Raw genomic sequence first — 10,926 nt, forward strand, 5'->3', positions numbered from 1 at the left:
GAGGAAGAGGAGGAAGAGGAAGAGGAGGAGGAGGAGGAGGAGGAAGAGGAAGACAATGAAGAAAAGAAAGAAAGAAAGAAAGAAAGAAAGAAAGAAAGAGCAGGGTGGTGGTGGCGCACACCTTTAATCCCAGCACTTGGGAGGCAGAGGCAGGTGGATTTCTGAGTTCGAGGCCAGCCTGGTCTACACAGAGAAACCCTGTCTCGAAAAACCAAAAAAAGAAAAAAGAAAAGAAAAGAAAAAGAAAGAAGAGAGGAAGAAAGGAAGAAAGAAAGAAGAAAAGGAGTGCAATAAGGCCCAGGCAATGCCAGCCCTGAGCAATCCGTAAGGAGCAAGCCAGTAAGCAGCACTCCTTTGTAGTCTCTGCTTCAGCTCCTGTCTCCAGCTTTGTACCCTGACTTCCCTCAGTGAAGGACTGTGACCCGGGGGTCATAAAATGAAATTAATCAATCCTTTCTTTTCCCAAATTGATTTGGCCATGATTTATCACAGAGGTAGAAAACAAACTAGAACAAACAGTGAAAGATAAAGATCTGAACTCTTGGTGGCAGTGGGACGATAGCCAAGAGCTTGCTGATAGCTCCTAGGAATGTTATGGCTCTGAGAAGTGTCACAAGCCTCACAGGTCTCAGGGGCTAGAGTAGCATGGGTCTTGGACAGCCAGAAACAGTAGCAGGAAATCAGCCCTAGAGCAGGAACCAACTCTGTGGCACAATCATGGAGTCGTAGAAGCTGAAGCAAGAATGAGTCCTCTGGAAGCAGCTACAGGTTAGGTCTTGGGGGCAGGAGCAGTGCAAACCTGCCTGAGTTCTTGCCTGAGGGCAGAAGCCTCAGGGACAATGAATCTTGATCTTTTCTCTGAATATTGACCAAGTGTCTATGCAAATGAGGTATAAAATAAACACCAATCAGATGACTGTCACTGCGATGGCTAATAAATCAATTTGATAGGATCTAGAGCAGTGGTTCTCAACCTTTCTAATGCTGCCACCCTTTAATATAGTTCCTCATGATGGTGATCTCCAACCATGAAATTATTTCGTTGTTACTTCATAACTGTAATTTTTCTATTACTATGAATTGTGTAATGTAAATATTGGATATGCAGGATATCTGATATTCAATCCTGTGGGGTTTCGACCCACAGGTTGAAAAATCACTGATCTAGAGTCACCTAGGAGTCGGTAGAAAAAAAGTTCCTGGTTAAGAGTGCATACTGTGTCAGCCTGGTCTACAGAGTGAGTTCCAGGACAGCTGGGGCTATACAGAGAAACCCTGTCTTGACACACACACACCCCCAAAAAGAAAAGAGAGTGCATACTGCTCTTGCAGTGAACTTGAGTTCAGGTCTTAGTGCTTGTCAGATTGCTCACCACCACCTATAACTCCAGCTCCGCAGGATGGGGTGTTCTCTCCTGGCCTTGATAGCCACTGTACTTACTTGTACCCCAGCACGTGTGTGCGCGCGTGCACACACACACATACACACTCACACACACACACACACACACACACATATACAATTAAAGAAATAAAAAGTAAGATAAGGTAGATTATATAGGAGTTAAATCTCTGCACATTTCTGTGCAAAAGGGTTTCTGGACTGGATTAAGTAAAGTTTCTGAAGGCTGGGCGGTGGTGGTGCACACCTTTAATCCCAGCACTGGGAAGCAGAGGCAGGCAGATTTCTGAGTTCAAGGCCAGCCTGGTCTACAGAGTGAGTTCCAGGACAGCCAGGGCTACACAGAAAAACCCTGTCTCAAAAAAACAAAACAAAACAAAAACAAAAACAAACAAACAAAAAAGTAAAGTGGGAAGACCCACTCTTTGTGCGGCACCATTAGGGATGAGCCAGACTTATGAGAGGGACTGACTGCTATTCCAACTCTCTCTGTCCTGGTGTGTTCCCAGCCAGCCTCCCCCCTTCTCTCTTTATCCTCACCCCCACTTCTCTGTCTCTACCATGGAGACCACCACTCACGTATGCAATAGGCAAGAGTGTTTTTATTTCTTGAAAGCAAGATGTCTGCATGCAGGGGTCAGCCACTTACAAAAATGTCGATCCCATACAAAGGGGCGCAAGTCTTTTATAGGAAACTAGAGGAATTTTAGCAAAAGTTAGATAATCTAAAACTTCATTGGTGGGTGCCAGGAAAGTTACATGGGCCGGATTCTGACGGGCTGCTATGTGAGCTTTACTATCTTTAGTAAACTTGAGGAAACTCCAGGAACCAACTCAGCTCTGAGCTATCCTCCCTTTGTCAGAGCCATCAATGATTAACAGCCCACTGTCAGTAGCTCCTTCTGCAGAGCCCAATCTGCTTCCCTGGGAAACTGAGACTTTGCCATTCCCAACATTTTTATTTTTATTTTTTAGGGGACCTCCTCCGTGGCTCCCTTCCCCCAGCAAACTTTTCATACTAAGCCCATCACATGGCTTAGTACAAGGTGTTCAGGGGTGCACCTTGGCTGCCCCCCCCCCCCCGAGTTGTTCCCGCTACCATATTGTGCTGCATTATACTGTTATAAAACAAGACACCCAGCACCAGATGTTTCCTGACTGTGGCTTCATTCTGACCAGCTACCACCACAAGCTCTTGCTGCCATTACTGCCCTGTCACAGTGGACCAAGTGAAAATGAACCCTTCCTCCCTGAAGTTGCTTTTGTCAAGCATTAGTCACATCACCGAGGAAAGTTATTATAGTCACAGTTACATTTTATGTTCTGTTGTTTAAGTACCCCTGATGTGTTAGAACGGTGGCTTGCATCAGAACATACCACACACTAGGCCCAAACAGTTCCATGTGCAAGAGGTTTAATTGAGAGGGAGAGAGGGGCAGTAGCAGAGAGAGAGGAGGGGGAGAGAGTAAGGGAGGAGCGTTCGCCATATGTATATACATATATGTATATATATATATATGGGTTCTGATGTAGGGACTGCAGGTAAAGTTGGGAGGTGAGCCCAATGGATTCTGGGAATATGGCTGCTGTTGCCCTGGCAACAGGTCTGTAGGGCCCGCCCATGTGACATCACGGGCTTGGGGAGGCCCTGATGCTAACAACCCCCCCCACTTCCCACCCCTGCAATTCCCCCCCACCCTGGATGGGACAATTTGTCCCCAGCACCTGTGGACAGAAGGCAGGATGGGGAAAGAGCAGGAGAGAGGTCGGTGAGGTAGTTATTCCAACTATATGCAGTCAATGTACTATATGAATAATGCATTCTTTCTGTAGTCAGGAGCAAGATTGACTATCTTCGTCAGGTACATGGTAGGTGGGTACTGGAGCACTAATTCTGCAAAAGGTAGTTTCCTGCTTGTCTGTGTTTCCTGTCCTGTTGCTGTGATAAAATACCCTGACAGAAGCAATGTCAGGGGTAGAGGGTTTGTTTTGGTTCACAGTTCCAAGGGATTCAGTCAACTCTGGTGGGAAAGATATGGCAGTAGGCAGGAAACGCATGGAGGCCGTATGCTACGTGGCCACACTTCATCCACACTCAGGAAGCAAAGTGTGGGCAGGAAATGGGGCTGATAATGTGTCAAGGCTTCCCTTGTGTGCCAGCCAAGGGAAAGAGAGCAGGAAACTGCCACTCGGGCTGGTCACTGTCCTTGAGTGTACTTGCAGTTGTTTGGTTTTAGACACAGGACAAGGGACTGAGGTGCAGATGTTACACACCAAAGCAGACCTGGCCTCCAGGTTCTCCCAGCATCCCTCAGTCCCTACCTGGCATACCCTGTGCCCAAACTTGAACTTTCCAGCACAGTAGCTGGGCTGCTCTTCCCCCAGAGGCCCTTCCCTATATAATCCTGACATTTGGTTTCTCTGGTCTCTCTCCTTCTCCTCCCTCTATACCTTCCCCACTCTCTTCTTTTCTCTCTCTACACATACCCTCTTTCTTCCTTTCTCTTCCCTCTCTCCTTTCCCATGATGACTTCCCTGGGACCAGTGAACCTGAAGAGGTCAGCTCAGGACCTTTGGAAAATTCCACCAAACACCCCCCACCCCTGGAAGAAGAGGTCATGAAGCACATAGGCCAGAAGGGAGAGACTGATTAAGCCCCTACTACCTCATTCCCTAAAGACCAATCAGTTTAAAGGTTACACTGTTCCACCAATCATATTGTGCCTAGTTGCTGATACTCTATTCTGCCTCTAGAAACTGTATAAAAACTCATTGAAGCTGGACAATGGTGGCACACGCCTTTAATCCCAGCACTTGGGAGGCAGAGGCAGGTGGATTTCTGAGTTCGAGGCTAGCCTGTTCTACAGAGTGAGCTCTGTGTGGTTTACTTAGAGGGTCCCTGGTAGCAAAGGCTCATCAGAGTCTTACAAACCCACCCACCTGAGAGCAGATTTCCAATAAACCTATATTTAACATAATCTAATCTGTCTTGAATTGGCTCATTTCACTGGTGGGGAAATGTGGCCTCACCACATTTCATAAAATCCTTCCTTCCTCTCCCAACACATTCCAGCTTTGAGTCCAGCCTTACTGCCCAGTAGTTTAGAGCACCTACTCACAGTGTAAATAACCACATACAGGAGACAAGAAAGACTAGTATAAAAAACTCTGCTTCATTACAGAAGAGAATATTTAGTGGATACAACAGACTGCTTCCTACAAAAGATATCTTGGGGCCTCCTATTTCCTTATTTTTTCCTTTTTTTCTTCTTATTATTTTTTAATGATTTATTTATTTTATATTCTTCAGACACACCAGAAGAGGGCATCAGATCCCATGACAGATGGTTGTGAGCTACCGTGTGGTAGCTGGGAATTGAACTCAGGACCTCTGGAAGAGAAGAGATGGCTGTTAACCTCTGAGCCATCTCTCCAGCCCTCTTATTTTTACTTTGAAGATTTATTTATTAGGCTGCCTTTAATCCCAGCACTTGGGAGGCAGAGACAGGCGAATTTCTGAGTTTAAGGCCAGCCTGGTCTACAGAGTGAGTTCCAGGACAGCCGAGACTACACAGAGAAACCCTGTCTCGAAAAACCAAAAAAAAAAAAAAAAAAAAAAAAAAAAAAAAAAAAAAAAAAAGATTTATTTATTTACTGTGTACACAGTGTTCTTCCTGTATGTATGCCTGCAGGTCAGAAGAGGGCACCGGATCTCGTTATAGATGGTTCTGAACCACCATGTGGTTGTTGGGAATTGAACTCAGGAAGAGCAGCCAGGGCTCTCTTAACCTGTGAGCCATCTCTCTAGCCCCTGGGGTCTCATTTCTTAAACTTGAGAGCCTAGGACATTAAAAGTGAGCCACCCCCTTCTTCCAGCCAGGTTCTACCCTCTCCCCCACCAGATAGAGACCAAATGTTCAAAACACTTCAGATTCAAACCACAGCACCCAATACAATAGGAAAATCAAATAATACCGTGTATATCTGGTACAGCTACATAGGTTTTTCTCCCCCTAGCTACATGGAAGATATAGTTTTGACTTTGAGTATTAGCTCTGTTTGCACCTGTTGGCAAGCCACAGAGAAAAGTAGAAGTTGGTGCCTGTAATTGGCACTGCTGTTCCTAAACATGGTCTTGGTCCCAGGTTCTATCTCTAGCCTCCAGAATACTAAGTAGATAATGGCTGCCACGTGACAAAGGTATGGGTGACAGATAGCTTTTTATTGTAGATATGAGGTGATGGGTTTGAGTCTCGGTGGGACGCGTCTGCAGACACCAGGCCCAGACAGTTCCACGTGTAAGAGGTTTAATTGGGGAGTAAGGAGATAGCGGCACAGAAAGAGAGAGGAGGGAGAGAGAGAGAAATGGAGGAGTTGTCTCATATATACGGGTTGTGACGTAGTAGTTCCAGGTAAAGGTGGGAGTTGAACCCAATGGATTCTGGGAATATGGTGGCCGTTGCCCTGGATACAGGTCTGTGGACCCGCCCATATCCGCTGCAGGTTCTGGATGCTAACATGAGGGAGGCTACAACCAGAGGCATCTGGAAGAGTCCAGAGCAAGGAGAGAAAGCAGTAGACTGAACATGGCCATGAGAGAAGAGAGATGGGGAGTGAGAGAAAAAGAGTAGGGGCAAAGGAGATATTGAGAAATAGAGAGGGAAGGAGGGAGGGAGAAAGATGGGGACAGTGTTATATGGGAATGAGAAGATGGTGGGGGCTGGGGGAGTCTGTGAGCTGGAGAATTTTAGGGTAGGAGGAAGGGTGGGAAGAGCTGAGGGGAGCCAGGAAGACAGCACAGTGGTGTTTGTAGCTTTTTGGAGTCTTGAGGGCAGCGTGCTCTTTGTTATGCTAATTGGCATCTCCTTAGCTATCAGTCTAGAGGATTCTTTTATTTTTAACCTGGAGCCCTGCTTCCTGACTGTGGTGCTCCTCCTGAACCGACAAAATGAAATACTACAAAAGGCCAAGTAAGTACCAGCTGAGGCAGTCCCTTTGTTTGTTGAGACTCTGTAGCCTTGCCAGCCTGGTGCTTGCTTCCTTTTGTAGACCAGGGTGGCCTAGAACGCAGAGAGATCTACCAGCCTCCGCTTTCAGAGCTCTGGGAGTTAAGGGATTAAAAGTGAGTGTCACCACCTGATATAGTCTGTTCCTTTTTTTTTTTTAAATCATAAAAACAAAACAAAATGGGTCTAGGAAACTGAAAGACCCCCAGAACTGGGGAGATCCTTACTCAAGTCTCGGGATGACGCAACCACCCAATGACTCACAAGAGACCGAACTTACTGTAACCACATGAGGTTTATTCCAGATCTGGGGTTGAACTCATAGTCCGGCAGGCCAGAGGAGTTCGACCACGAGCAAGAGGAGTAAGCGGTATTTAAAGGAAAAAAAGCACAAACTAGGGGGGTGAAGGGGTTATCAGGGAAACATAACAAGGGAACAATGGAAAATCCCGAAGGAACCCACTACCTAGCTGAGTCTGGTCACAAGGAAGTCATCCTGCACACTCATTGTCTAGAGGAATGTGGTTTGGTCAACGCTATCTTCTTAATGGCTGACTGCTCCTAGGACTAATTAGATGACCAATATCCTGTGGTTTGGTCAATGCTATCTTCTCAATGGCTGACTGTTGTCCTGTTCCTTATTCTGGGCAATGTTATCTTAACTTAATAGCTGACCACTATCCTGTTCCTGGAACTGACCAGTCCACATTCCTGGCTCACAGAGACTTCCTATGCCTTCTTTAAATAAAGGTTACACATTATACATACATTTCTATTAAATGCCCTCATTCTAAGATTCTCCAGTCTTTCAAAACCATACCCAAGAATCCTGTGTTTGTGTCTCATTGGCCAAAAAGACCTTGTAGCTATCTTAGATGCAAGATGGGCCCCCAGGGAAGAAAATAGTTTTTGGAGGGGGCGTGGCTACCTCCTGCAGTTATCTTCTCTAAATTGAAACATTCCCTTCCTGGAAAGAGAGCAGCTCCTAAAACTCAGGAAGCTAAGTACTTTACTTTCAAGGCTGAGATTTGCAAAAAATTAAACTCACTAGGGCTTAAGGTAAGTCAGCGCTGCGGGAGTGGAGAGGATCCTGTTGGGTAGAACTGGCTTCAAGCCCAGCATGCTGCTTAGTAATGCAGCAGGTTTTTGACTCCTGCACTCCTGTAAGAAACCTCAGTCTGCTCATTGCTTTACCATGCAAAGCAGACTAGAGTGCAATGTTCCGTTGGTTTGTTGTTAATGCCATATCAGGGGTGAAGAGATGTTTTAAGAGTTTCCCTGGAAGTCACACAGCCTCACACAGAACAAAACTGTGCCCTCCCTGCCAAAACCCAACAAAACCCTTAATGGATATTGTAGTATCTACTCCAGAGGTAAATCTGTAGTTATTAGCAATATTGACAGTACCAATGATTATGCCTCTTAAAATCCAAACTCAGTTTAACAGAGGGCTCTTATCCTTAAACTCTCGTTAAACTAAGCCAGATCTGAAGAAACGAGTGTGTCTGGGTTTCTCAAACTTGTTGTGGCTCCTGTTCCTCCGGTTCTCTTTATTTCTTATTTTTTTTCCTCCCAGCGCACAGTTTCAAAGATAGACTCAGGAATCAAAAACATGGAAGTGTCTGTATTGGTTTACCAAGAAAACCCCTCAGAACGTGGCTTTTAGTCCTGAGCATTTGCGATGTGGGGCTTGTCTCGTCCCTTCTGTACTGTCAGCCAGTTAACAGACTGGCGTGTTTAAAGGCTTTGAGGCTCCTTAGCTAATAACTTTCTCACTGTGACTTGACTACATTAAAGCATGTTAAATGATACTTAAGTCTAACTTTTAACAGCTTAGCAGACAAAGATGATGATGAATATTCTCAGAAGAACTGTGGGTCTTTTTCCCATTCATGAAATAAATACAAATAAGACTTATAATTGTTGGAGCCCTCCTCTCCATCCAAGAAACTTCGAAGAGCTGTGAGTCCTAAAAAGATGTGAAAAGAAATCTGTGGTTTTCAAACGCTAATAGATTCTGTACCAGGGGAAATCTTACACATTTTCTTTCTTTCTTTTTTTTTTAAGATTTATTTATTATTATACATAAGTACACTGTAGCTGACTTCAGACACACCAGAAGAGGGCATCAGATCTCATTACGGGTGTTTGTGAGCCACCACTTGGTTGCTGGGACTTGAACTCAGGACCTTCAGAAGAACAGTTGGGTGCTCTTACCTGTTGAGCCATCTCACCAGCCCCACAAATTTTCTTAAAAACTAACTTTCTTTTTTTTTTTTTTTTTTTTTTTTTTTTTTTTTTGGTTTTTCGAGACAGGGTTTCTCTGTGTAGCTCTGGCTGTCCTGGAACTCACTTTGTAGACCAGGCTGGCCTCGAACTCAGAAATCCACCTGCCTCTGCCTCCCAAGTGCTGGGATTAAAGGCGTGCGCCACCACCGCCCGGCTAAAAACTAACTTTCATTGAAAAATTTTATGAGTGTTTTGACCATACATATGTATGTGCACCACTTGCTTGCCTGGTGGCCTATGAAAGGCAGTGTAACTGGTCTCAGGCCTTAGTCCCCCAGATCTTAGCACAATTGACTCCATGATGGAAATAATATTCAGGCCATAAAACTCAGCACATTGGGCTGGAGAGATGGCTCCACGGTTAAGAGCACTGACTGCTTTTCCAGCAGTCCTGAGTTCAATTCCCAGCAACCACATGGTGGCTTACAACCATCTGTAATGGGGATCTGATACCCTCCTCCGGCGTGTCTGAAGACAGAGACAGTGTACTTACATATATGAATTAAATAAATACATCTTAAAAAAAAAATCTCAGCACATAGACAACATCATCTGCCAAAGCGAAACCTAAGACCTCATCCATCAAAGACTTTTAATTCATTTGTACTATGTCTTTTTGGCTTCTGTAGTTCCATTTCTGGCTAACTGTTCTTGTTAACTCAAATATGTCAACTCAGAATTTAGTTTTGTATTTAAAAGTTCACCCTGAGAGAGGCCTGATGCTATACTGGAATCCTGAACACCCAGCTTAAAGCAGTGTCCGAGTTATCTTCTCTGGTGGATACTCCACAAGTCAGAGAGGGTGTTGGATTCCTGGAACTAACTGTATGTGAGCTACCATGTAGATGTTGGGAGTTGAGCCTAGGTCCCCTGGAAGAGCATACTGTCCTAGGGTTTTACTGCTGTGAACAGACACCATGGCCAAGGCAACTCTTTTTTTTTTTTTTAAATTTACTTATTTTTATGTGAGTACCCTGTCGCTGTCTTCAGATACACCAGAAGAGAGCTTCAGATCTCATTACAGATGGCTGTGAGCCACCATGTAGTTGCTGGGAATTGAACTCAGGACCTCTGGAAGAGAGCAGCCAGTGCTCTTAGCCACTGAGCCATCTTTCCAGCTCCAAGGCAATTCTTATAAGGACAACATTTAACTGGGGCTGGCTTACAGGCTCAGAGGTTCAGTCCATTATCATCAAGGCAAGAACATGGCAGCATCCAAGCAGGCATGGTGCAGAACTAGCTGAGAGTTCTACATCTTCATCTGAAGGCTGCTAGTGGAAGACTTCCAGGCAGCTAGGATGAGGGTCTTAAACCTACACTCACAGTGACACACCTACTCCAGTAAGGCCACACTCCCTAATAGTGCCACACCCTGGGCCAAGCATATCCCAGCCATGACAAGCATCGAGTGCTCATAACTGCTGAGCCATCTCTCCAGCTCCAGGGAAAGAGTACAAGTTTTCTAACTGAAGGTTTCATTTTCCCTTTGCTCCTAAATGAGAAATTTAGGAACAGGAAGATATAAGGAATGTGTCAAAATTCAACCAGAGGAAGATAGTGTAGAATTTTGCTTAAGGGTGTGTGTTTTTGAACCAAAGACCAGGTGGTCATTAGCTGTGTAACAATGAGCAAATTACTCAGCTTATCTGTTTGCCTTGGTTTCTTCTTATGTAAACCGGGAATCGAGTTAGTATGCACTGGAAAGATGATTAAGATAATAAGTTAATTTCTATAAAGAATAGCAGAGCATGGGGCAGCTCTTGGCAGTCAGAAACACTTGTTGCTATTTTACCCTTTAAGAGTTCTTCCCCAGTGAACCTGATGGGCTCTTTTCAGGTTGACGTTTATCAGCAACCATCAAAGCCCAGTGCATGGAAGGTTTCCTAACTTAAGATAGCTTCGGTCATCCAGACATGTGGAAGATAGTGAAAGACCCCCAGAACTGGGGAGATCCTTACTCAAGTCTCGGGATGACGCGACCACCCAATGACTCCCGATAGACCGAACTTGCTGCGATCACATGAGGTTTATTGGGGATACAGGTACCGGGTCGATCTCATGACCTTGCTGGCCAGAGTTCGATGCTGATCTCATGACCTTGCTGGCCAGAGCTCGACCACGTACACAAGAAGTGTCGGGTATTTAAAGGAAGCTGGGGGCGGAGAGGGTTACAGAACATAAACAGTGGAAAATTTCAGAGGGACCTGAACCCAAGGTGTTCAGTTAGGG

At 45.2% G+C, this 10,926-nt stretch overlaps 1 protein-coding gene across 1 annotated transcript in view; it reads left to right on the plus strand.

The window, feature by feature from the left end:
- The window catches only part of Fam169a (family with sequence similarity 169 member A), an 81,427-nt gene that overhangs the window by 2,869 nt on the left and 67,632 nt on the right, over window positions 1-10,926 (plus strand). The gene's annotated exons all lie outside the window — the stretch shown is intronic.

This window comes from Mastomys coucha, unplaced genomic scaffold (assembly GCF_008632895.1).
Source record: "Mastomys coucha isolate ucsf_1 unplaced genomic scaffold, UCSF_Mcou_1 pScaffold8, whole genome shotgun sequence".
NCBI classification, from domain to species: Eukaryota; Metazoa; Chordata; class Mammalia; order Rodentia; family Muridae; genus Mastomys; species Mastomys coucha.